Source organism: Cavia porcellus, unplaced genomic scaffold, assembly GCF_034190915.1.
Source record: "Cavia porcellus strain 051 isolate PalLab524CR breed Dunkin Hartley unplaced genomic scaffold, mCavPor4.1 scaffold_18, whole genome shotgun sequence".
Classification (NCBI taxonomy): Eukaryota; Metazoa; Chordata; class Mammalia; order Rodentia; family Caviidae; genus Cavia; species Cavia porcellus.
The window spans coordinates 65631815-65656503 of NW_026947501.1; positions in this window are offsets into that span (position 1 = coordinate 65631815).

Sequence of the window (24689 nt, forward strand, 5' to 3'; positions counted from 1 at the left end):
TTTCACTAACTTGCTTTCTTTACTTTTTTTCCCCCTCCTGCTAAGTTTTCATGCCTACGGTGGGTTCTTGCGTCCATCACCCTCTTGGTTAATTTCTGAAACAGCCCCTTCTCGGTGGAGGCCTTTCTGTTGCTTTCGCCATCCTCTCAGCCTTGGTTCATCCAGCCACACTGCACGTGTCTGTGTGGTGGGGCTGGCTGTGGTCGACTGGGCTGGCCAGATTCTCTGTGTTTTTCTGATGGCGCCCTAGTGCTGGCAATGTCTTGGGCAGACTGTCCAGGAGCTACAAAGATGCAGACAACCTGAATCTCTCCATCACCCGAGCATCCAGGATACAATTGATAGTGACAGAAAGGCCTGTGGTTCTCTTCCTGATTTCACTGGTGGACTTCTTTCTTCGTTTTGACTGTCTCTTTTAAAAAGCTCCCTTCCCTATGAAGAGTCTGCTGGCTTTCCTTTTTCAGTTGGGTTGAATTTCCTTTTTTTTAAAAAAAATGTAAATGGAAGGGAGAAAGGGTGGTATTTTGCGAGGAGTGGAGAAAGGAGAGTTATAATATCAGGGTGCTTTGTCTCAGGTCTGCCACTCACAAGGTGCTGTGATTCTGCATCTCTGAGGTTTGTTTTTCTGACAAACTTGTGGAAATCATTGTGCCTTCTCCTGAGATCTACAGTGCAGCTAAATGCAGCTAAATTCTCTTTTGTGATCCAAGCAGGAGAAGCAAGAGGGAACACAAGAAGAGCCCAGCAGAGCACACTGTTGCACTGTCCCAGTGAAGAAGGTCCTGGAGTCAGGGGGTGGATTTGTCTGGAGTGTCTGAGACCATAGCCCACCATGAGGGCCTCAGGTGCTCTCTGCCCCAGCCTCCTTGGAGCCCAGGCTGTGGAGTACTTGGTGCAGACCAGCCTCTGAGCTAGGCACCTTGCATGGAGCAGCAGAGACAGGGCACTTCTGCTCGTCTTGAAGATTCTCCTGGAGTCATCCACATGGGTGTAAGTGCTGAGAGGACTGTTAGCCAGTCTAGGGGACAGAGGAAGCAAGGCACTGCTATTTCATCCAGTGTGGTCAGAGCAGCATCAGTGCAGAGAAGGAATGCAGCCAGTGAGGGAGCCTTGTGGGTGCTGAGAGAAGGAGCATTGTAAGTGGCTCTAAGGAGCAGGCAGAGGCTGGTCCAACCCGTGCAGAGCAGAGCAGGAAGTTTCTGGGCTCAGCCACAAGGCCCCTCCCTGTTGTGAGGCCCAGCATTGCCCTGGAGGCTGGATGTTGGAAAGCACTCAATTGTTTTCCTCCCCGTTCAGCACCTGCCCCTGAGGCCTGGTGGCTGCTCATGTCTGGCAGGTCTTCAGGTTCTTGGTCCTCTGGGCCTGCTCCACCAGTCACTGAGTTCTCTGTTCGGCAGAATCTGTGTTCACCTCACTGGCACCTTGTTTTGGTGGCTTGGGAATATTCCTGCCCTGGATTGCAGACAATTTGGTCATCACTATTGGATGATCCTCTCTTGCCTGTCCTGTGGGCAGTGCGCCATTTTCTGATGTAAAGTTGCTTCTGATCAGCATGAAGGATGAGGGATGACGAGGAAAAACTTCCTCCTGGAGCTCAGTGCAGACATGGCCGGATATAAGGGACTCCCAAGTTGTGCAGACTCAAATTAAATGAAAGATGTGACTCAAAGTTGTCTAACTAGAAAAATCCACCCAGTCCAGTTGAGTTAGGCCTTTACTCCCTTCTGATGTGCCCACATCTGAGAGATGCTTATAGAACTGGGAAACTGAGGTATTTCTTTATGCACCCCACTTGATACAGGGCTGAGGATATGGCAGTTAATCCTCACATCTTTAATATCCTTCCCCGACTCAGAAAAAGAATCCCATGGTTCCAGAACCCAAGCAGGCTGGCCATGAGCATAAAGTATTACTTGTGGCATTAAGATCACCAAAGATCAGAATTTAGTAAATCTCTCTTTGGCTGGTTAATAAGCATCAGCTTAGCTGCCCTTCAGGAGGAGGAACTTCTGAAAAAGAGACGCTCACATTGTCTGAGTGGTCTTATTCTCAGGGACCGCCACCACAGAACCCAGAGTGTGCAGTCAAGGAGCAAATGCCTCCTGGGTCCAAATGCAGGCAATGCTTCCGCAATGCCCCAGCAGCCCTTCTGCAAACTACGCTTGCTCCTGCAGCTGGGATGGCAGTGCTGGACTTTGATCCATAGGCTTCTCTGCTTCCACCAAAGGCCCACTGTCCTTCAGGCCTAGTGCCTTGACTTTCCAGGAAGATGTCCCAGGCCCCTCACTCCTCTGTCTCCATGGCTGCTTCTGCCCCTACCCTCCACCCATGCCTTGCTCCCCTGTCTTGGATAGAAGCATTTGGTGATGGAATGCAATAGCACATGGTCATCTATCATTTTCAGTTTCTTGAAGCCATGTCTTTTTCATTTGGGTGTTCTCAGTGCCAATAAAGTGACACATTTTTGGTTATGATCAAGTATTTGCTGCCAAAATGAGTGTAATTAACAAGGCTAGGTCTAGCACAGCTAGTGTGTCCAACACGGGGCTTATCATTGTGTTATGAAAGACTTGTACAAACCAAATGAAGTCAGAATACCATGAAGTACATATGTATAAAAAACACAATGAGATAACTCCCGAAGAAGGAGTTGACCCAGCTAGTTCTAAGCAAGCAAGCTAAGCTTCCTCTTCCTTGATAGGTTGCCATGATTTGGAACTGTGTACGCATTGCTGGCAGTGTACGCCATTACATGTTGATAATGTGTGTTAGAAGTCATAAAACAGTCATAGGCTTTGACACAATTCCCATTCCTGGCAACTTACTACAAGGAAATAATCCAAATGAAGGCAGAAGGGAGGTGGGAGGGGAATCTATAGCTTTCCATGATTCTCCCATTGTAAAATAAAGCTGAAAACTCCATATCCAATAAGAGAGGGTCAAATAAAAATCCCACGTAAATAAACCCTGCAAAAGACTACGTAGTTGCTATAAAAAGCATTCCTGGATGTTTTATAAAAATCAAGTGTTTTTAAAATGCAATGTCTAATTCCAAAGCAGAATGTTTCCATCATGCAGTAGCTGTACTAGTGGGCAAGTGAGCAGTGTTAGAAGAGTTGAAATTTCAGGGGGAGGGACATTTTTTGACTCATGTGTCACTCTTCCTAATTCTTGTATTCTTTATCAACCAAAGGGACACAAAATGTTTTATCAATTAGGATGAGACATAGTGTGTCCAAAATCCAGCATGTGTGAGCAAGTTTTGGTTTACGGTAAAAAGCTACCTATGATAACCAAACATAGTAAGGGAAAAGTTTCACTTTGGCTCAAGATGTCAGAGATTCCAAGCCATGGTTTCACAGCCCTCTTGACTTCTGTATCTTAGATCAAGGAGCTAAAATGGTGGGGAAAATGTGCTTTGGAGTTGCTCTCTATTATAGGAAATTTAGGGGTGTCAGATTGCTAAAATGAGCCTGAATTTGGGGGAACTTTGAAGGACAGGAGATGCAGAGATACTCGAGTAGGGAATGACTGCAGGCGCGGGTGGGGTGGTGGACGTTTGCATGGATTGTTAAGAAAGGCAGAGGATTATGTTAAGAACAGTGAGATGAGCATGATGCAGAGGTCTAAAGTAAACTTGTTCAAGTGCAGGCGAATGTTTAAATGATATGGTAAAGTCTGGGGCAAGACAGAAGCTTCTGGAACTTCTTTCAGTTGAGTTGGGATGAGTTAAAAAATTTAGAGCTCTACCTCCCTTCCTACCCCAGCACTTGGCAGGACACAAGCCAGTACCAACCCCTTGCATCTTAGTGTGCATTCAGATCCACTCATTCCTATTTCTAAGATGTGCTGTATATTTGTACCACGTCTCCAAGACATAATTGCCATGATTGCTAACATACACTAATAAAAGCTAAGTTATTCAATCAAAAGTTCCACAAAGAATTATCCAAAACATTTGCATTTTAAATCTTCTTATTTACTGTGGAATAAAAACACCACTCGATGTGACAGGAATTGCCATCCTGAGGGACTGTGGAAAGAAGCACGTGTTTAGTGTTGACACTGGATATGTAAGTTGTCATTAACTCTGTCTACATAAAGTGCCACACTGGCCATAAATTTATTGCTTCGCTTATTTGATTGTTCACTTACTCAGTCATTTGTTTATCCACTCATTCCTTCAATCATCCATCCCTCCATTTATTTAGTGGCCTTTTACTACGTATGTACCTTGTGGAGGCAGAATACTAGGCCTTTGGGAGTATGAAAGTGAGTGTGACAATTCCTGAATTTGGGGACCTTGATGCAAAACTGTGCTCAATGAAACCCTCTTGTAACAGTCTGAAAATGTCTCTGTTTAGCATGAGTTGATGAGAAGGAGACTGACGCAGCATGAACACTGGTGGGCATCTCATGTACAGAAACTTTGCATATGGTGGTGGCTGTGGGTCAGTCCTGAAAGGCCTGCAGCATTAACTCCAGGGGGTGGCATGGAGTCTTCCTCAATGTGTGATTCCCCAAATTTTCCTAGTCTCACCTCTTACACCTTCAGAACTCTGTAGCTCATAGTTAACTGCTCCATAAGTAGCTTGGTTTCTGGACATGTGATTGTGGTCCGCATCTGTGCTTTTGTGAGCAGGGTAGAAGCAGTCTTAGTCTGGAAATCTCCTCTTCCGTCCCTCCCTGTCTTCAGCCTACTCCTTAATTCTTCCAGTCTCAAACCTGCCTACTCCTCCCTGGGGAGAGCAAGCCTCCCTCTTTCGTGTGTGTCCAAGGAGACTTTATGATGCCCTGGGCCACTGCATAAGACAGTTGACATCCAGAGAAATGGAAAGTATGTGATTCCAGGAGAGATGGAGCTGGCCGAGAGTCCTGGCTCCAACTTTTGCAGACTGCTTGACTCCGGTCTGGTTGTCCTTTGTCTCTAAGTTCTTGGCTTTCTTAGCTGAGTTCTTGCATTCATTCCTTTCTCACAGTAGGCAAGCGTCAGTCTCTCCCTGAGTCATGGAGGGACAAGGAAGGAGTCATGTGGAGAGGGGCTGATGCCTGTCTTGCATGTGAAGTAATGGATCTGCTTGCTTACCTTCCCCAGATGTAGCATGTTTGGCTCTCTCCCAACCACCAATAACCTTATTTGTTTATTTTCCAAGATCTACTGGCTTTTCATTTCTCAGAAGCCTCCTATGATGTGGGGGTGTGGCATCTAGCACCTACTGGGGCAAAGCTGAAACTGCCCCTTCCTTGCTGGATTTGGGGCAATGACCTGTTCTCTCTGGGACTTGGTTTTCTCATCTGTCGAATGGGGATAATTACAGCTCCAATCCCTAGGGATGGTATGAGGTTTGCCTAAGGCCCTGGCTTCGGTAAGCCATCATTAAGGTCGGCTATTATTAGTAGGTGCTTGTGAACTGTTTATTGAGAGACCAATGAATAGATTTTAGTGTGTGATACTCTCAGGAAGTCTGGCCAACATGAAGGTGTTTATTTGGTTCAGAATGTCTGTTTCTTGACCTCCCTATAATTAGTTTCTATTACTAGGTTATTATTAAAGTGAGAGGAAATACTTTCCTGTGATGGTCAGTGTCTTGAAATGCCGCAGGTTAAATGCTCCTGAAGCTTCTCACATAAAAGTGGACATTATTTTGTGGCCTTTAGTAATACGTATGAAAAAAAAAAAAGTAACATGGATGAGTTGTAAGGTGAGCAGTTGGTAGAAAGTCGAGATTTTCCTATAAAGCAGTGACCAGAAATAGCTGGGCTGTGGCTTCTTGGGGGGAATGTTTGGAAACATTCTCTTCCAGTCTTCATTCTCTTCAAGTCTCATTCTGTTACCATGAAGTGATCTGTGCTACTGGCTGTCTGTGAGGAAAATTCAAAGAAATGGTAAACTCAGAGGAAAGAGGCCCGTCTCCTGTCCTAGGATCCCATTCAGCCTTTAGAACAATCCTGGGTCTGCAGTCTTGCTCAATTGACCTGTCAATTGTTTCTTCAAATACTTCAGTTATTATTGTCATTGTTATTGTTATAACAACGGTGCTCATCTTGTGAAACAGCCACAGGGTCATCACTCAACTTTAAGGGGTCTGTTGCATTAACTTTGGTGCCCTTTTTATGTCTCACTATGAAATGAAAACAAAGATGTGAAAGAACAATGTTTTCTGTGGTCAAATTTGACTCATGAAAACTCATGACTGGACGCCACCGCTGTCTTCATAGGAGCTGAATGACCTTGGGCTCCTCCTTAACTGCTGGTTGCTTCTGCTTCCCCACTTATGTAGGGCCATTTCAGGCTCCCTGGGTCACTGGAAAGGTTTGATTGAATACAAAGGTTTGGTTACCGTCACTCACCACAAACCCATCCCTTCTTTCTCTGACTCCTCCAGTGTGGAATACATAGCAGGTACTCATCCTTTCATTCTTTTAGCAAACATCTCTTGTGGGCCTATTTTTAGCAACCTAGGTGAACTCTGGATGCAGACTAGATAGAAACAGGCAACCCTGATTCTTGTGTGGCTTATACTTGCAGCAAAAGAGAGACTAAACAACCAGGTGAATATATAATTAGTTAAGAATACCAAACAATACATATAGGAACACTAAAGGGAGGTTTCCAGGGAACCTAGTCACTGGGTGATGTGAGCCTGAGGGAATTTAAATAAAGAGGTGCTGAGGGGGTAGGGGGGGCAGAGAGAAGAGTACAAGAACTCTAATATCTGGGGAAAGTCATCCCTTAATCCTACCTGAAAAGCCCCATTGGTTTTAAGGCTCCTTGTCACCAATCAATGGTTATAAACAGCTTTAAGAAGTATTTGAGTCTGGGTTCAAATCCTGAGCCTGTCATTTATACCTTCATCCCAGGTGTCTCCATATCTCTAACCTCCTACTCCTCACCTGTCACAGGAGGAGGGTCTTCACGATGATGCAGCAGGTAATTATAACCTTGCTGTGGACAAGAAAGGCTCAGTGAGATTATGTCACCTGCCTGAAGCCCTGTAGCTATGGTAGGAGGTGGCTGAGCTAGGACTTAAATAAGATTCTAGGCTTCTATTCGAATGAAAGAACGTCTGATGTCAAGAGTCAGCAGCATATTTGTAAACCTTTGAGACTTTGACAACTCATGCAGAATTTACTCTGGAAGGTGATTTACTGTGCACAGAACCCTAATACTATATTTAAGGTGGTGGCATTTCAGAGAGTAGTGGGAAATTCAGGCAGCCTGCCACCAGGACCTGTCTCTCAGATGGCATCGGGGAGGAGGTCATGGAAACAGGGTTGTGTTAGTCAGATTTTTTTTTTGTTTCTGGAAACAATAGCCACCACCTATGACTTAGAGAAAACTGCTAATTTAGCTCAAGTTTTCAGGGACTTGAGTCAATGATCAGTGGACTGCAGGACAGGAACTTTGTGGTGGAAGAGGTGGCTGAGCAAAGTGGCTTAGTTCATGTAGGCCAGGAAGCAGAGCAGGCTAGCAGTGCAGAGAGGAAGGGACTGGGAACAAGATACAGCATCCACGGTCCCCATGACCCACCCAGCCAGTCAGACATGTGTGCCACCAGTTCCCAGGGTGGAACCCAGAGCAGTCAAGATGGCACAGCACTCTGCCTGCCACAGTGATTTGAAAGGAAACAAGAGCCCCCAGGCAGGTGAAGGTGGAGGAGCAAGAGCTTCTCAGTTAAAGGAAAATCTCACACTTTGACCTTATATTTATTATTGTAAAGGACAAGGGGTTACGTGTTCCTTTTTGAGGCTCCTACACTGAAAATCCACCACTTTTTTTCTGAATTCATTTTGTTGCCCATATTGAACTCTCATATTTCCTTGGACTGCAAACGTACTTTTTAGAAAGGATAGAATGAATGCCACCAACAGTTACCCATCACAGTTGAAAACTGGACAAAGAAAACTAACCAGCAGTAAGAGAATTGTTTCGTCTTTCAAACCAAAATAGTGTCATGTGGCAGCATGAGCATGAGGTAAGTGTAAGAAACTCCAGGCTCTGGTTCCATCATGTCCTGGATGTAGAATTGACATTGTCTCAGTTAGTTTGGATTGTTATAAAAATGCCATGAGTGTGGTGGTTTGGAAATTTACTTCTGACAGTCACAAGGCTAAGAAGTCCAAGCTTGAGGTGCAAGCAGCTTCAGTGTCTGGTGAGGGCCCTCTTCCTGCTCCATAGATGGTTCTAGCTCTTCGTGCTGTCACACAGAAGAAGGGGCAAGGCAGCTCTTGGGGGCTCATTTAGGGCACTAATCCCAATCATGGCAACCCAGCCCTCATGACCTAATCACCTCCCAAATGTTCCACCTCTTTAGACCTTTGCTTTGAGGGGGTTAGGTTTTCAACATATTAATTTTGTGAGAAGCCAGATATTCAGACTACAGCACTCGTCCCTGACTTCTCTATACTTTTGTTCATAACAAACAAAATAAATGTGCTGGGCTGGTTCAAATCAGAAGATTTCAGCTATGCGCTGTGGAACTCCTGGGATTTGGGGGAAATACCTTAGCAAGCACTGGAGCCCACAGTGGAGCCAGAGGCAGAGAAGATCTGAGATATCAGTTGTCCTCCATCTGGAGCAGCTCTGCTCTTTCTCCTCTTCTCCATTAAAATCCTGCCTCGCTATTCATTTGCATGAAGTCTTCTCTTCTTTCAAAGCAGGGGTACCAGGCTACAGGCACTATGGCAACTCTAAGGCTCCTTGCACAGGACTGTGGACACTTCTCTGTGTGAAGCCTAAGGCTTTACCCTTCCTAGGGTGATTCAGTAACCATGGGGGCACACAGGGCTGCTCACAAAGCTTCAGGCCAGGAGTCCCAGAGCTGTCAGTGTGGAGTGGGACTAGGGTTGCCCAGTCTTCCAGAGAGCATGACTTTCTGGGAGGATGCAGAGGAAATTTAGCAAATCATTAAGGAAAATGGCTGGTGAGGGTTGGTGATCTGTGGCCAGAACTGGCTTATTTTTCTGACTGATGCGGGAAACAGGATCTAACCTGTAGTTTTTCCTTGAGTGGCTCCAAGCCACCCCCTCCACCATCCTCCAAAAGCTTCTTGGTCTCCATGTACCCTAAATTGTAGGACCACTGCACATCAGATGGGCCAGAGACAGAGGGCACCAAGGATAAAAGTATGGAGCCAAAGAAAGATCTCTGGGATGGATTCTCTGTCTGATGTGCCAAGTCTGCAAAGTGCTCTTTTAAATTCCAGGAATACAGCTCATTAGTTGGGTTGTGTGACTCGAGCCAATTACTGAATTCTTCGGAAGGTCAGCTTCTTCACCTGTAAAACAAGCTATGTTATATACTTCACAAGAAGCTGTACATTTTGCATGATAGAATTACCTTGTACAGCTCTTAGTATACAGCCCACTTTGAAGAAAACCAGTTACTGTCTCCATTTGCTATTTGATCCTCTGAAGATGTCACTATTTCTCCAACTCAAATGATGACAAAGATAATACAGGTGCCAGTGACTTTGGGTCTGGGGACAGTAGCTATATGCAACAGTGTTTCTGTGTGCTGACATATGCTTCCATGCTTAGATATTGCTGAAATATATATATATAGCAAATATATATATATATATATATATATATATATATATATAATGTATACATCAGGAAAAGAAAAACTTGTATAAATACTTTAATGCTAACTTTATGGAGACATCATGAGACTAATATAAGTTACCTTTGGCCACTACAATGACAAGAGGCGCTCAAAGTGGTGACGATGAGATTCCAGACCTTTAGGAGTATGGTGAACAGCTGAAACATGTATGCATTTTTTTTGGCGGACCCTATAATTTAAATATATACATTTAAATTTGGGCCACACACTGTTGCGCCTTCCCTAACCATGTTGAAAGTTAAGGCAATCCTTTCAGGGATTACCACCTCTGGTCCTGGCTGCTTCATTTAGTGCAGTAATTCTTGTTCAGCTTCCTCTGCATCATGCTCTCTGTGGAGAGTGTATGCACAATTGCCCCCATTCCCTGACACTTGCTGTAACATCTGAGTAGACATTTATCCAGGCATTCTTCCAGGGAATATTTATTCAGTGTCTGTTTTGTGTCTGTCATTGTTCTAGGTATTATGTGAGAGGTAAAGAAATTGAAGATTTGCCTTCCCTCCCAAGAAACATCTGCCCTGGAAAGAGGAAGGGGACTTTAGCGACAGTAGTTAACACCACTTCCGGCATCTCACTGAGAGCTGACCCAGCCTCCTGTTGTATCACTGTAAAGGCCCCACCAATGGTTCTTCCCTGACACGGGTTAGTCCCAAGGGTGACCTGGTTGCTGCCATGTTGGGGGTATAAAATGTTAGCAGATTTTAAGTGGAATTGCTTCCAGTCAAATTGATGCAAATCGATTAAAATCAAACAAAACAAAAATCAAATGTGGTGGGCCCCTGGTCACACACACTGCTTATCTGACATCCTCTCCAGTTGCAATTCGAAGTTCACAGGGAATTTCCATCCGCTGCTCTTTCCAGGTAGGGCAGAATTTCCTTGGCAGAGCTGAGCCATGAGGCAGGGGACATAGGCAGCAGTGATTTAAAGGCTTCCAGGGGAAGTCTGGCTTCTTGTAGCCTCAGTTAGAGCAAATGATACTCCCCAACCGACCATATCTGTATTTTCCTGCTTTTATCCTCAGGAGCAAATTTGGATCTCTTTCGAATCATCGCTCTTTAGTGGCTAGTAACCTTTTCTCTGGTGGCCTTTCCTGCGTCGGTCACCTCCATCCCAGCTGCCTCCTCAGCTGTGACTCCATAGATCATTTCTCTTCCAGCCTCATCCATTTAGATAGAGTTTTTCTATCTCTCTGTGTCTATTTTTAATTTTCCCAGAGCCCTGTGTGTTAGAATTTTAATACTGGAGCCTGTTTCCCAGTTGGGCTTTGTCTTGGCCAGTTGCTGATATCGTGTTTCTTTTAAACACATGGCCAGCGGTTTCATTCTCTTCCACATTTGGATGCTGTTTATGGCTTCTGTGAGGGAAAGGTTAATTTCCCTTCTTGGTGTCTGATTTTCTCCTTTTAAGACATAAATAGCTGGCTTGGTTTTATTTGGAGTCAGATGACTCTGTGTTGACCTGAGCTCTTAGAGCGTCTGAATAACACTCAATTGTGCTTGACCAATTCTTTGGGGAGCATGCTCGGCAGTGATGGTTCATGCTTACTTTGGCTTTCATGCCCCATTGTGTCTCCTTCTGTAAAAATCTCTCGTGTTTGCTCTCTTTTCTCCATTCCCATTGTTGGCTTCCCCAGTCAGGCTTCTGTGCCTCTCTTAGGCAACTGCAGTATCCTTGATCCATGTGTTTCTTAGGCTTCTCTGTAGAAATAGAATCCAGAGAATATAGATAGTGTGATCAAAATATATGGTGGGTTTTTAAATTAAGAAAATTGCTACGGTATAAGACACATTATTACTAAATCCCACTACTTTGAACACACTCATCCCATTATTCATGCCACTGAGGTAAGAAGTTCTGGAAATCCTTTTGTGAATGGCTTTATGAGGTTTGATAAAAAATATGAGTATCACTACTAACTACTAATGAATGGAGAGGCAGGCTTGTGAAATTATCATGATGTGTTCTGGTTCACTTTTGTTCATCAGACCTGGCGGCATGTGATTTCTGGCTCTTCCCCAAAGTCACAGGATCATGAAAAATGAATGTTTTGAATTGATTCTGGATACTGAGGCAGCCACCCCAGTGCAACTAAAGATACTCATGAAAGAAGACTTCTGGAACTGCTGTAGAAAGTGCAAAGAGCGGGCTGTATCAAATGCAGAGGGAATATTTGGGAGGGAATTAACTGCAGTGTATTGTTTACTGTAATGCAGTTAAAAATTTAAACATTCACTATGTTTGTAGCTCATATCTCACAATTATATGTAATATGTACATACAACTTTAAGTATATTTATCAGATGGCTTATAGATCAGTGACGAAAGACTCCACAATGGCTGTCTTCATGGAGAGCCAGAGGATTAGAAGCTTCTCAGACCAAGAATATGGGAACCTCAGGAAAAGAGGGACCATTGGTATGGTGACAGCCTATGGCTGAAGGCCTGGAGGCTCCCTGGAGAGTCACTAGTGTGAATCTGCCTTGAAGGGTTGAGGAAATTGGGGTCTGAGATCCACAGGTGATGGCAGCAACAGAAGACATGCCCTGGCAAGCTGAACTGAAACTGCAACTACAGCTTGACTCTCACCTTCTGTCCCTTTTTGTTCCATTCGGGGTACAAGGCTATGGGAACTGCACCAGCCATGATCAGGGTGGGTCTTCCTGTTGTACTAAAATGTTAAAAAACTAAAATAGTTAATTAAAAGATAGTTGTTAGCAAAAATAGTAAAAAAATAGTTATTAGCAGTATTGTCATTCTGTGCTGTGCTTGTTACCCTAGTAACCACACACCAACCACATAGTTATAGATTAACTGACCACATCATCATGCTGTTCTGTATGCATAATCCCCTGAGTAACCTGTTTGCTGTGTCAACCTTTGTTCCCTTTGTAAGAGACAAATGATGCTGTGTCAATCATTGTCCCCTTTCTGAGAGATAAATGTTCCTGGAATTGGCAGACCGAGGGCTATGAATTGGCTAACCACCCACTGTGAAATGCCTCTGACCTCAAGCAAAGGGGAACAAAGGCCCACCTTGTTTCTGTTTCTCATCAATATGTACTTAAGTGGTCAATGAGCTAATCGTAAATGAACTATAAAAATCTGTCAAAATTCTAACCCAGTTGCACAGCTTTGCAAACTCCATCTGCACTGTGCCACTGGGTACCAGCTTAAATAAAGTTCTCTTTTAAAGGTGTCATGCCCCCCTCCTTCTTGACAACATCTCAGGGTTTGTTTTTGGGGTACAACACTTCCCCTCTCTGGTGGCCCATATCAATTGTCACTAAAAACACATCTGGAACTGTGTTTCACTAATCTTCTAGGTGTCTTCCTATCCAGTAAATTTGAAAATCGAGATTAACCATTAGAGTCTCCATATTCAATGATCTTTCTGTATTCCTTCATCTTATCCATTCTGCTGCATGAGTTTTCCAGAAGCACAACTCTGATCCTATCACACATCTGCTCTAAAACCACCCATGACTTTCCATTGCCAACAACATAATACCAAACTCCTTACACAGATTCTCAGTCTAACCTGGAGATTTTTTAAAACAAGATTTTAATATTCTGAGTCAAGAATGTCACTTGAGAACTTTGAGAATGTCATTGACTTCGCTAAAAACTACTCTTCCTAAATGGTAGTTTCTTGCCACATACAGTATTCTCTCTGCCCAGAATATATTCTTTCTTTATCTGTCCATAATCTTAAAGTCTTCCAAGGCTTGGTGGATCCCTTTCCCTGAAGCCCCTTCCCTACCTTCCTGTCTCTTGTGCCTTCTTTGTGTGAATTTTATGTTTGCCAGTGAAACCACCTCTGATGGATTTATCTAAGAGCCAAAAAATCTACCAAGTACAATGTCTCTCCAGGTAACCCAACTGTTTATATTAGTTGGTTTTTGCCTGAAGTTGACATTACAATTTTCCATAAACTCTTCTGATCTGGAGATAAGCAAAAGATTGTGATTGGTGAGGTAAGTATCTCAGAAAGTTTCATTCTCTCTGGCCTGAGTATGATGTAGGGTACTTGAGCTTGCCTATAAGAGCTCAGATCCTCACAGGTCTCCATACCTTCCCCACTCAAATTGTGACTCCATGCGTGGTCCAGGGTTCCATACTCTTCTCTACCTTCTAGGCTGAACCAGGCAAGTATAAGCACAGTTTCTGCTTCCTTGATGCACCTGTGGATTTGCTGGTAACCTCCTTGGTCCTCACACATTTCTGCCTTTGCCTCTTCACTCATGCACATGGTGTCTCTCTTCACATCCTTCCACTTCCCAAGTCACAATTCTGGTGCCTTTATGTATGAAATGTTGTTTCACTTCAGTGGCTTCCCATCTAAGCCACTTCACTTACTCACACTGGTGGCCACACCCTGGACTTGGTCATAGGCTGGAACAGCTCCACCTCTGGAGTTATAAAATTTACACCTCCCACTCTCTGACCACAACTTTCTTCTGCTTCTAGTTCCTTTCCTTGTTTGCTCCCCACATTGTGGTTCTTTCACTGCTCTCTCCAACTCATGGGCCCTTTTCTTGGTCCTATGTGATTTGCTGCTCTTGTCTCTGCTCTAAGCTCCATTTTCCTAGATTCCATTGCTCATCACTTCAACAGCCTCTTTCATTTCAGTACCATAGCTCTACCACCTTCTTGTCACACACTTACCACAATGAATACTGGAAGGTACTGAACCCTGGTCAGCCTGCTGGACTGCAGCAGGAGCAGGTGAGCTGCATCCTGCAGGTCTAGGTCATTACAGATCGACATTCAGAGAATACAAGCTGCTTAGCTTCTCAGGCTTCTTGTCTATCCTTCAAGAGATGCTTCACATTTCCCTCATTTTAAACCTCTATCTCTGTGTGTGCTTTGTATTTAGCACACAGAAACTGCTCTCTTAGCACCTACCCACTTTCTATCATGAAATTCACCAGCTTCCAAGCACACATTTATTTCTTTCCCATCAATGAAAAGGAAAAAAAAACCAAGTAATTCCTTCACCCATGTTCCATTCTTCCCAACACCTTATTGCTCTTGGCCAAAGGTAGAGACTGTTCAGCATCAGGAACTGGAAGAAGTTCAGTGTGAACCAATCCTATGACACTGGGGTGAACGGTGAGACGCTGCAAACTGATGCTTAAGAAACACTAGCTAAACTGCATTGAATGGATCCAGGTTTATTAGTGCCAACATTTTCTTAGGCAAACATGCCAAGGATTTTGGGAGCTACCTAGTAGAACTGCATGGGGTCATTGTCTTCAAGGAAGTGAAGATCTAGTTAGAAACATTTCCTATCAGTGTTTGACTGGTGGTCATGCAGGATAGATGCCCACTGACTTGGCTCAGTCTTTTCTATATTTTCTGAATTAGATGCTGTTGCACACCTTCTCCCTTAGTATGATGGTCTGACTTTATTATTCTTTCCTGGAGTACTTCATTTGCATCCTGGTTGATTTTCCTGCTATACTCTTTCTTTTATTCTGGCTAATTTGCTTTTTAAACTTTTTAAAAATTTGTCACATTCATCTCCTCTGTGCTCCAAACTCTGCTCTGACTGCCAGTCTTTGATACAGTTCAAGTCAAATCCCCAGTGTGGTAGTCACCCGCTACTGCCCTACGACGTTACTGTCCACTGGTCTCTACCTCCTTCACTTATCTACTTCCACCTCCACACTGTTTTCTGAGGGAACTAGCTAGACTCTTGCTGCAGGATCTTGGTGCTTTCTCTCACTTTGTACTTTGTACTTGGATGCTTGTTTCTTTAAACATAGTATTGGCTACTCTTTCTCTTCCTTTAAATCTTTGTTTGAATGTCACTGTATTAGGGGCTCCATCCTGATCACAGTACATATAAGCTGGTACTCTATCCCTGTTCATATTCTACTACCTTACTTCCCCTTATTTTCTGGCACTCATCAGCATCCAGAAAATAAATTCTTTTTATTTATATATTTTCTGCATCTTCTTGGACTTGTGGTAGTTATTCTTTAATGGGCTCTACATTCATTTAATGGGCTCAACATAGTTAATTCCTCAATAGCAAGTGAACATATAATGGGTGATGGAAAAGAACCTAACCCAAGTATGCTTTATACTTTTGTTTATTAATTCAAAAAATGTTTATTAGACATCTGCCACATGTTAGGAGATGTTTACTGACCTCTGAGAGAGGTTATGTGGTGAATAAGTCACAAAAGCAGAGTGTCTCAGTGACATTCAAGGAAGATCAAGAAGACATAAATGCTCCTGGATCAAAATCCATGGGTTAGAGGCCAGGGCAGTACTCCCAGGACCAGTACCTGTCCCTGGTTCCAATGCTAGCAGTGAAGAGGTTAAAAAAAATTCATAGCTTGCTGTCTCTACTTTAGATCTAAATCCAATCTCTACTTTAGATCCCAAAACCTTTGAACCAAGTTTTGGTTCAAAACTAAATTCCTCCTGAGCAGCAGGTCAGGGAGGGAGCAATCTTGAAGCCATTCATATCCTCTTCCTCTGCTTGGTGTCACACAGCATTTTCCAACATCCAGAAGCAGGAAATGACCTTAAAACAATCTAGACCTGGGCTCTGATTTGCTAAAGAGAAATTGAGATGTAAGAGGGAGGACCTTGCCTCATGTCATCAAGAAGCCCTGGGTCCCGTTTCACAGGCTGGATGGGTGACATCGCACTGCACCCCCTCTTTCCTGCCCCTTCCTTTGAACTCTGTGTACAATATCGTCTTTTCTTCCTGACAGTCAGAGCCTTGTTATAGGGCTGGGCACATCTGTTATGAAAAGCTACTTTATAGCTCTGTGCTGTTCTGATCATATTTGGGGGGTGGGGTGCTGAGAGCAGGCAGGAAGGAGCCAAACTGACTTGCCCACATGACTGCAGAGTGTTTTAATGGGATCCCTGCTGGTTATACCCTCTCCTGGGCTCTCTTGCCCTGAAGGCCACATCTCCTGGTCATTGAGCAGTCAGGAAAATGAAAGTAGTCATCTTAGAGCCCAGTGTAGAAAAGAAAGCAAGAAAGGTACCGACTGGGCTCAGACAAGGCTGCAAAGCAAAGAAAGCCAGAGTGAGGACAGCAGGGACCTTCCGGAAGGAGAAATGGAGAAATTTGCTTTTCATGGCGAAGCTTGGAACAAGAACTTTCCATTTACACATGGGTTATCTGAGCCACTGCTCTTTAGCTAAATTGCAAAATATGATAGGAGAAGCAGCATGGAGAATAATCTACTAAGTGACAAGCTCAGCTCTACTGCTTATAAAAAGCAATAAATATAAACTTTATAAAACACTCACTCTCAAAACATGGTGGGATTTAAGAAAGCTCTGTTACAGGGAAGAAATTGATGACAGGGTAAAAAAAATATGAGATAGTGCCGAAATAATAACATCAATAGCTAGCATTTATTGAGACCTACTGTGTATCAGGTACTGGGTAAATGGTTCACACAGCATCCGATTTCTTTCTTTAATCATACATAAGAAATACTGCGATAGGCCTGTGGTATGGGTGAGGAAACTAAGCTTAACAAGTTAGTAGCTGATCTCAAGTCACACAGCTCATACAGGGTAGTTAGTATCAGGACTCTGCTTCACTCATCTGTTTTCAAATACTGTTCTACACCTAAGAAGAATATTTCCACTCACTGTGATGCATAAGATTAACCTGGCTTCCTGGATCCAGGGATGGGGGTGAGGTGGTGCACTCTTCAGGTGCCTCCTGGTAATAAGTGCAACACTGAGGCTTTAAAGGAAGGTGGTCTGGCTCCAGTGTTTGGGAATTATCCTTTTGCCTGGAATATTTCAAACTTGAACGACATAAACCTCCCTTCTACCACTCTCCCGGAAGCCCCCCACACACGCACCAATCCAGCTGGCCCCCAGCACCTCCCACAATTATCTCAGCAAGCCCACATGCTTCTCTTCTCTTTGCCTGAAAAATTCCCCCTTCCTTCCCATTCCACCTCCTGGAGGAAATGCTCTTGGCCACTAGAACCTTGTGTGATTGTCCCAAACATTGCTTAATCCTTGCTAGGAGTATGGCCGAAGGAGAAAGGATATGTAGGTACCCGTGGATTGGTGGACAGGGTATCATTATGATTGGTTTTAACTTTGATTATGTGTTACCCCCATTATAAATCTCCAATAGTGAGGCTGGTTAACAGTTGAATGACTCATGAGCTGTAAACCATACAGGGAGTAGGCACACATATCTTTCCAGTTCCGCTCTAGTCTCTTGGTGGGAGGATGACATTTGAGGGTGATGAAGGTCTTGGGAATTTTGGAAGAGTGGAGTAGAGATGGAGGGCTGCATGGGAGATCAGAAGAGCAGACACAGAAACATCAGGCTTGCTGGGCAGTGTCTTCTGCACAGCCTCACTGGTGCCCTTCAGAGCTGCTGGTATGCATTTCAAGTGGGATCAGTCACTGTGGTTTGCGTTTGTCTCTTGCTATGCGTGACTGCTTATGTCCTCAAGCAGAATTCATTTGAACTGGGGTTTGTGAGGTTGATAACAACCAATGATAGAAAAGCAAAGAGATGGAGCTCTTTTGCTCAATCTAAGGAATTTTAGGGAATCTAAATCAGGCAAGAAAGGAGCCCATGAAGCTGAAAAGAAGCACTGGAAAAAGTCAGCTGAGAACGGGGGAGGGGGGGGAGAGGAAATAAGAGTTAGGAAGTGGTCACAGTAATGGGGTTGTGTCAAGAATGACCATGGAGAAGTATATGGAAGAAAGAGCTTGGGGGAAATAAAAGGGCCAGGGAGCTAACAGTGGAGACCATAAGGATTATTTGTGCGAAGTGTGACAATCATGTTAGAAAGAGAGTGAGAGAGCCAGAAGACAGAAACGGTGTGGGGAGTCGTCCCAGGGAGCTCGAGGTGTGTGGTATGGGAGGACATGTCCAGAGCATGGAGGTTCTCTAGGGAGGAAGAATGGACGGTAGTTGGAAGGAACAAGGGACAAGTAGGATGCCTGCCACTAACATCTCTGGAAGGACTGGTGAGAAGCAGCCACACTGCGGAGACTATAGGAGAAGCAGTGTCCTCGTAGGAGACGGAGGTTTTAGTAAGAGCAAAAAATGTAGGGTGATTCAGAGAAGAAGCTAAGTCACAGGGAATCTTGCTAATGACAGACTACGTCCTTGTACAGCACTGCTGACCTGGGATGGCCTTCAAATTATAGTGGAAGAAGGGGGTGACTTTTTGATTTCTTAAGACTTCTATATCCTCACATCCAGAATCCAGTTTTTTAATTCCTGGATGAATGAGTGAATCACTAGGCAGTGAACAGATGCCTATGAGTTGGCTCAGAACTGGATGGAGCTAAAATATGTGCTCAGCTGTCTGCTCCTATAAAGGCTGATTCATCAAACACACATTTTTCTACCTGACTTTCAAGGCCCTTCTTATTCTAGCCCATTCCAACCTATCCTTTCTTGTTTCCTATTATTTCCAAAGTCAGACTCGCTACCTGACAGTTAGGCTTTGTGCTGTCCCATCTAAACACCATGCTCATTCCTGAGCCTTGGTCTTTGCCCTGGCATTTCCTCCTTACTAGAATGCTCTATTGTAATCTTGCTTCTCCAGCCAGCTCTTTGCTGTCCTTCAAGACCAAAGCAAGTCCAACTCATCCATGAGACCTTTCCTGATGTGAAAACCTGCCCTTCTCAGGTTTTCTGTGTCTCTCATGAAATGTACAGAGAGTGAGCTATGTCTCTTACTGTGTTATTTATTGCTTTAAAGGGAAAATGAACCTTGGATTTCCAGATGGATACTGAGCTTGTCAAGGCAAGGCATGAGTTCTCTGCTCCACACCTACCTTTTCTATAGTCTTCCTACTTTGCCAGGCAGCATCTTGCAATCTCCAACTTTCCTGGGATTCAGCAGCTCCTGTTGAGGAGCTCCGCCTTCATTCTTGATTAACCAGAGCCTAGGGTGACTGCTCCCTCCTGAGCTTTCGAACCCCTGCGTAGGGGTCATTCTACCTTCCACCTCTGTTCTCGGCCTTCACTTCCTTTTTGTTGAATGAAAGGTGCAGGTAGTTTGGTCCAGAAGCCCCTACTTTACTCTCTTTGAACCTCCCGAAAATGTCACAGAGATTCTGAAATCTTTGCCTGTCACCTTTGTGCCATGGTTTCAAAATTCATCTTCAAACCCAGCTCCTTCCTCATTCACTAATTTCTGTAATTACATGCTGAATATTTCTATGTAGCTGACTTGCAGAGCTCTTCCAATGTTTGAAATCAAGCTCGTCCTCCACATATATAGATATAGTTCTGTAGATGGACATTCATATGAGCAGTGAGACATCAGTTCTCCAGCTCCTATGTCTATTAATAGCACTAGTCTGCTTAGAATACTGAAGACTTCTATCGGGTTCCTTATGGCCTGTGGGGTAAAATTTAAACTCTCTCATGATGTCTGAGAATCTTTCTTATTTAATCTCCATCTATCTCTGTAGCTTCATTTTCCTGACTATACAACTTAAAATCAAACAGTACCCTGACTATACAATTTAAAATCAAACAGTACCAACTTCTTCAGGTTTCTTCGATACGACATTCACGTCATGTCTGTGTTCTGTCCGTGCTGTTCCTTCCACCCAGATGTTGTTCTTTGTTTACGCCCAACTCCAACCTCACTTCACCTTGCTCTCGGTTTTGAGAGTTACCCACCACCATTAGGTGTTCACTGAGCATGCTTGGGCATACTGATTCCGACATGTATCACACTGGTTTTCTTTGCATGACCAGCAGTTTACATAGAAGCGAAGTTTTCCGTTTATATTTTCTAATGCAGTGTCTAGTGATAGCAGGTGCTTATTAAACGTGTTTTGAACAAACGAATCAGTGAACACACGCTTCCCATCTCTAGGCTTCAAACTGATGGTTTAGGTTCGACTTTCTCCTGTCCTTTATCTCACTTTAAATCATATTGCAAATGTCCCTGTCTGGGTGTTTGCCTTAATGTTGCATCAGACTCCAGACACTCATTTCTGTGCTCCCATCTCACATTCTCCTGACCTTCCCATGCAAGGTGATCTCTTGTGATAGTATCAGCTTTGATATCATCATTCCCCAACACACTTCAAGCTCATCCATACTCCTCTTAGTTCAAGATCTTCTAGAACCAGGAAGCAAACAGTTGCCACTACACTGCATTATCTCCTTGTCATCCTCTCTGAATGAGATTTGTGCCTAAATCACCAGACACAGTTTCCTTTACCCTTCTAACATTCATTTTAAAAGAAATCCAAATATTGATTGGGCATCTTCCATTGGAGATTTCACCATAGTTTTCTTTGAGTCTTCAAAACAACATTTTGAATTGGATAGTTTCCTCTCCATTTTATTTTTTAATCTAAAACACCTAATTCTCAGAGGATTCAAGTAAATTTTTCAAGGTGGTGCACATTTTTAAAAATGGGTTTCATGCTTGTTAAATGACATCTATTTGCAGGGACTAAGTTTTGTTATGCATGTGGCCTTCTTTTCTGCCTTATTTTAAATTCTTTGAGATGAAGCGGCAGTTAACCAACTCCATTCTACAGACTCATGCAAAAGATAGGAGCCCGTGGCTGGTAGATAGAGCTTGAGAAGCTACCAATCCCTCTTTCAGAGAGATTTACTGATCGTGGGCTCAAGGTGAACATATTTAAAGTAGCCGCTAAAATTCCATGCAAAATTTAGTGATAAGAAGAGATCTCGAAATAGTTGTGGCATCTAAATTAAGGTTGCTGGGCGGACTTGTTAATCACCATTAATTACTAGTAATTTCCCACCGTTTGGGGCTTGTCTGTACTTTCCCAGGTGGTACAACCTGATGATTGATCAACTTGATTATCCCTCTGAACATGTGAGATTTATGAGGTGCAGGCCAGTCTTTCAGCTGCAGTTTAATTGTGTTAACTGCGAGTGCAATTAATTGTGTCACCGATGGGGAAGAATTTCACAGCTTCATTTGGGGGAGGGTGGTAAGTCCCTTATTAAAGCACTGTGTGTTGAAAATCTCAAGAGACCCCAGATTCTATGCTTGTTTTGTGAGGTTCCACTATATCCAACTTATTTTGTGTTTCTTCTTTGTGACTGCCGTTCATCACGGCAACTGGTAGCTGCTGCTCCTGCAGTTCAGTGCAGGAATATTAGCAAGCGCGAGGCATTTTACTTTCTGTAATACCAGCTGTCAAAATTAATACCCCGTGCCTCCAACAAAACGTAGCGGTACCTGTTCTGCCGGCTTGATTTGCTCCTGTCCAGGCTCTTCATCCTGTCCCCTCTCCAGGCGCCCCGCGGGCCGGCCTCTGGGTGGGGAGGAGGGAAGTGGGGAGGCTTCAGCTGCTCCTTCCTGCTTCCAGCCTTAGCCTGGCTCCCGCCTGTAGTCACTCCGGGTCCTCACGTTATAAATCACTTTAACCTGTTTCTAAAACAAGGTCAGATTGTGCTGTGATTTTTTAAAAAGGTTTTTGAAAAATCTCTGTGCAGGTAAAATTCTCACGGTAGAATTTACTGCCAAAGAGGACAGTTGGAAGATCTCAGGTGCGTGGGTGAGGGAGTTGGGGGACGTGGTCCCTGGGGGTGGCCGGGTGGGGGGAGAAACAGTCCTCTTGCGCTGGGCAAAGGATCTTTGCAAAGACAGAGTGGGGCTGCACACCAGAATCGCCCGGGGAATTTAACATATCAAACACAAATAAAAAGGACGCGGAGAGCTGCCTTGTGAGGCAGCCTTGTGCAGTGCTGGGAATCCTCCATCCTCGCGGTTTTCCGTAATGCTGTAAGCGGGTGTAATGCCCAGCAGCCTCTCCCAGGCAAGGCTCCTCAGCCCCAAGCCCAGGCCCAAGGCGAGGCGGGCCTGAGGTCCTCTCAGCACAGGGCAGGGCCGCCCCCCTGCTCTGAAGTCTTTTAGGATTTTCTGTGGCTCAATTAAGCATGTGCAGCGCCCCACAGCCACTGAGGCGCTGTTTATTCAGCGAAAGTGCTCTGTAATTTATTTAAAATAATCCATCTTTCACAAATAAAGGGGCCATTGACGGTCCCCCCACTGCAGGCTTCTGCTGAAAGGCCCCCTCTTGATGGTGTGTTTTGCTGGTCACAGCTAAATACCTGACAAAAGTAATTCAGGCTTTTTCTTTTTCTTTCTCTCTTAGTTCTCACTTAAAAAACATGAGATTTTGCTAAACCTGCTTTTTTTTTTTTAACACCAGTAATCAGACAAGGCCTCCCTCTTAGACTTTTTTTAAATTGAAAAAAAAAAAAAAAACCCACAAATTGGCCATTAAAAATGATTAATGCCAGTCAATTTGATAATCACCGAGCAGGAGGTGCCAGCCATTCTGAGACTTAGAGTGGCTCGGAACCAGCTTCTTTATAGCCCAGGGCTAATGAGAAGTCACATTAGGCTTTTTACTGTATATGAATTGATTAGCTGAAAATGAGATTACCTCCACCGGGCGACACCCACGACAAAGAACTCTTTCTTTTCCAACACTTCCAGTGCCAGAGTGCCTTTGGAACCTGAAAATGTTCCTTTCTCCTGGTTTTCCAGCAAAATGTTGGAGGCACCCAGAGGTGGCTTCCACAGGAATGGGGCTATATGTGTAAGATTTGCAGAACAAATGAAAAATGGATGTTGAAGACAGCTGGTTTGGGGGTTCTCCAGGAAGAAGGCAAGGGCTTGAGTGTCTGCCTTGCTGTCACGAGGGGCCGTTCCTGTAATTTGTCTGATCTCTGTTTTCCTCTTCCATACAATGGGGCAACCTTTTAAAGAGCTTTATAGTGTTATGTGAGGTGAGATAGATGATGGATAGACAGATAGATAGACAGATAGAGGGCAGGTACCACAGGCCTCAGATCATGGAGGCCTTTGGAAACCAGTTTTTCCTCTTTTCTACTACTTCTCCTCTCCTCTTCCTTCTTTCTCTCATTTTCTCTCTCCTTCCTACTTCCTTTTTTTATCTTTTCCTCCCTTCTTTCTCCTTTCCTTACTCCTTTTCTTCCTTCCAATAAACAGCAGCTATCAATCTCACTTACAAGCTTTTGACAGCATCTGGGACAGATGATGGAGGTGCTGGAAATTGCCATGCAGTGTAGGCTGAGTCAAGAGAGACCCCATAGCTATATTATAGGGGCCACAAAACTATGCACCTCCTTTGCTTGCATTTGCAGGTCCATTAGTCAACGCAATGGACCTCTAACATGGTTATATTGAGGTGGTAATTTGCAATCTGATGGTTCATGAAGTGAAACCACTGGGAGGTGATGAGGGTAAAGTCTTATCACCTACACCATGCTACTGGGCAACTCCCCGGATTCAGCCTCTGGTCTGTTTGTTGATATTGCAGTGAAAATGCTTCCTTGGCCCCTCACAGAATGGGCTTTGCTGGGAACCCCTGGCAGAAGCAGATGGCATCGTGCACACACCTGGGCACCTGCACACACATGCACATAGGTAAACCCAATATGTGTGAACACAGAACCAACACACAGACACCCACAGAGTTGTGCGTGAATGAGGTGCCAGCTTTTGTTTCAGAAATTTGGAGCCCTTCCGTTCCCCTGCAAAGGTGGGGAACTGGATAACTAACAGATCTCCAATTTATGAGATCTACTATGTGTCTGACCTACACCAGTGGACCTCAGACCTCTGAGGCAGGCATCCCCAATCACGTGCTAGAAGGAGAGATGCTGAATCTCTGTCTAAGAATCTGCCTGGGCCACGCAGCCAATTCATAGAGAGATCAGGATTCAGATCCAGATCTGTCTGACCGGAAATCTGGTATTTCTCTTAGAATATCACTGCAGTCTTGCCTTATTTCCTCCCTCCCTTTAATCCCTGTGGTGGTCCCCTACTCTCAAAGTCCAGCCCTAGGCTCAGCAGCTGCTCAGCCCCTCCACCCACAGAATTGAGCTCCAGACAGCTGAGCAGTCAGAGATGTTAGCCAGTATTCACGGGCTTTGTTCCACCAGATTCCCAGATGGTAAGATGCATACTGGAGGGTGGAAATTCAGACCTCCCCCAGTACACCAGCAGAATAGCATCTATCTGATGTTTTTCTTTCTTTTTTTCTTGCAGCTGAG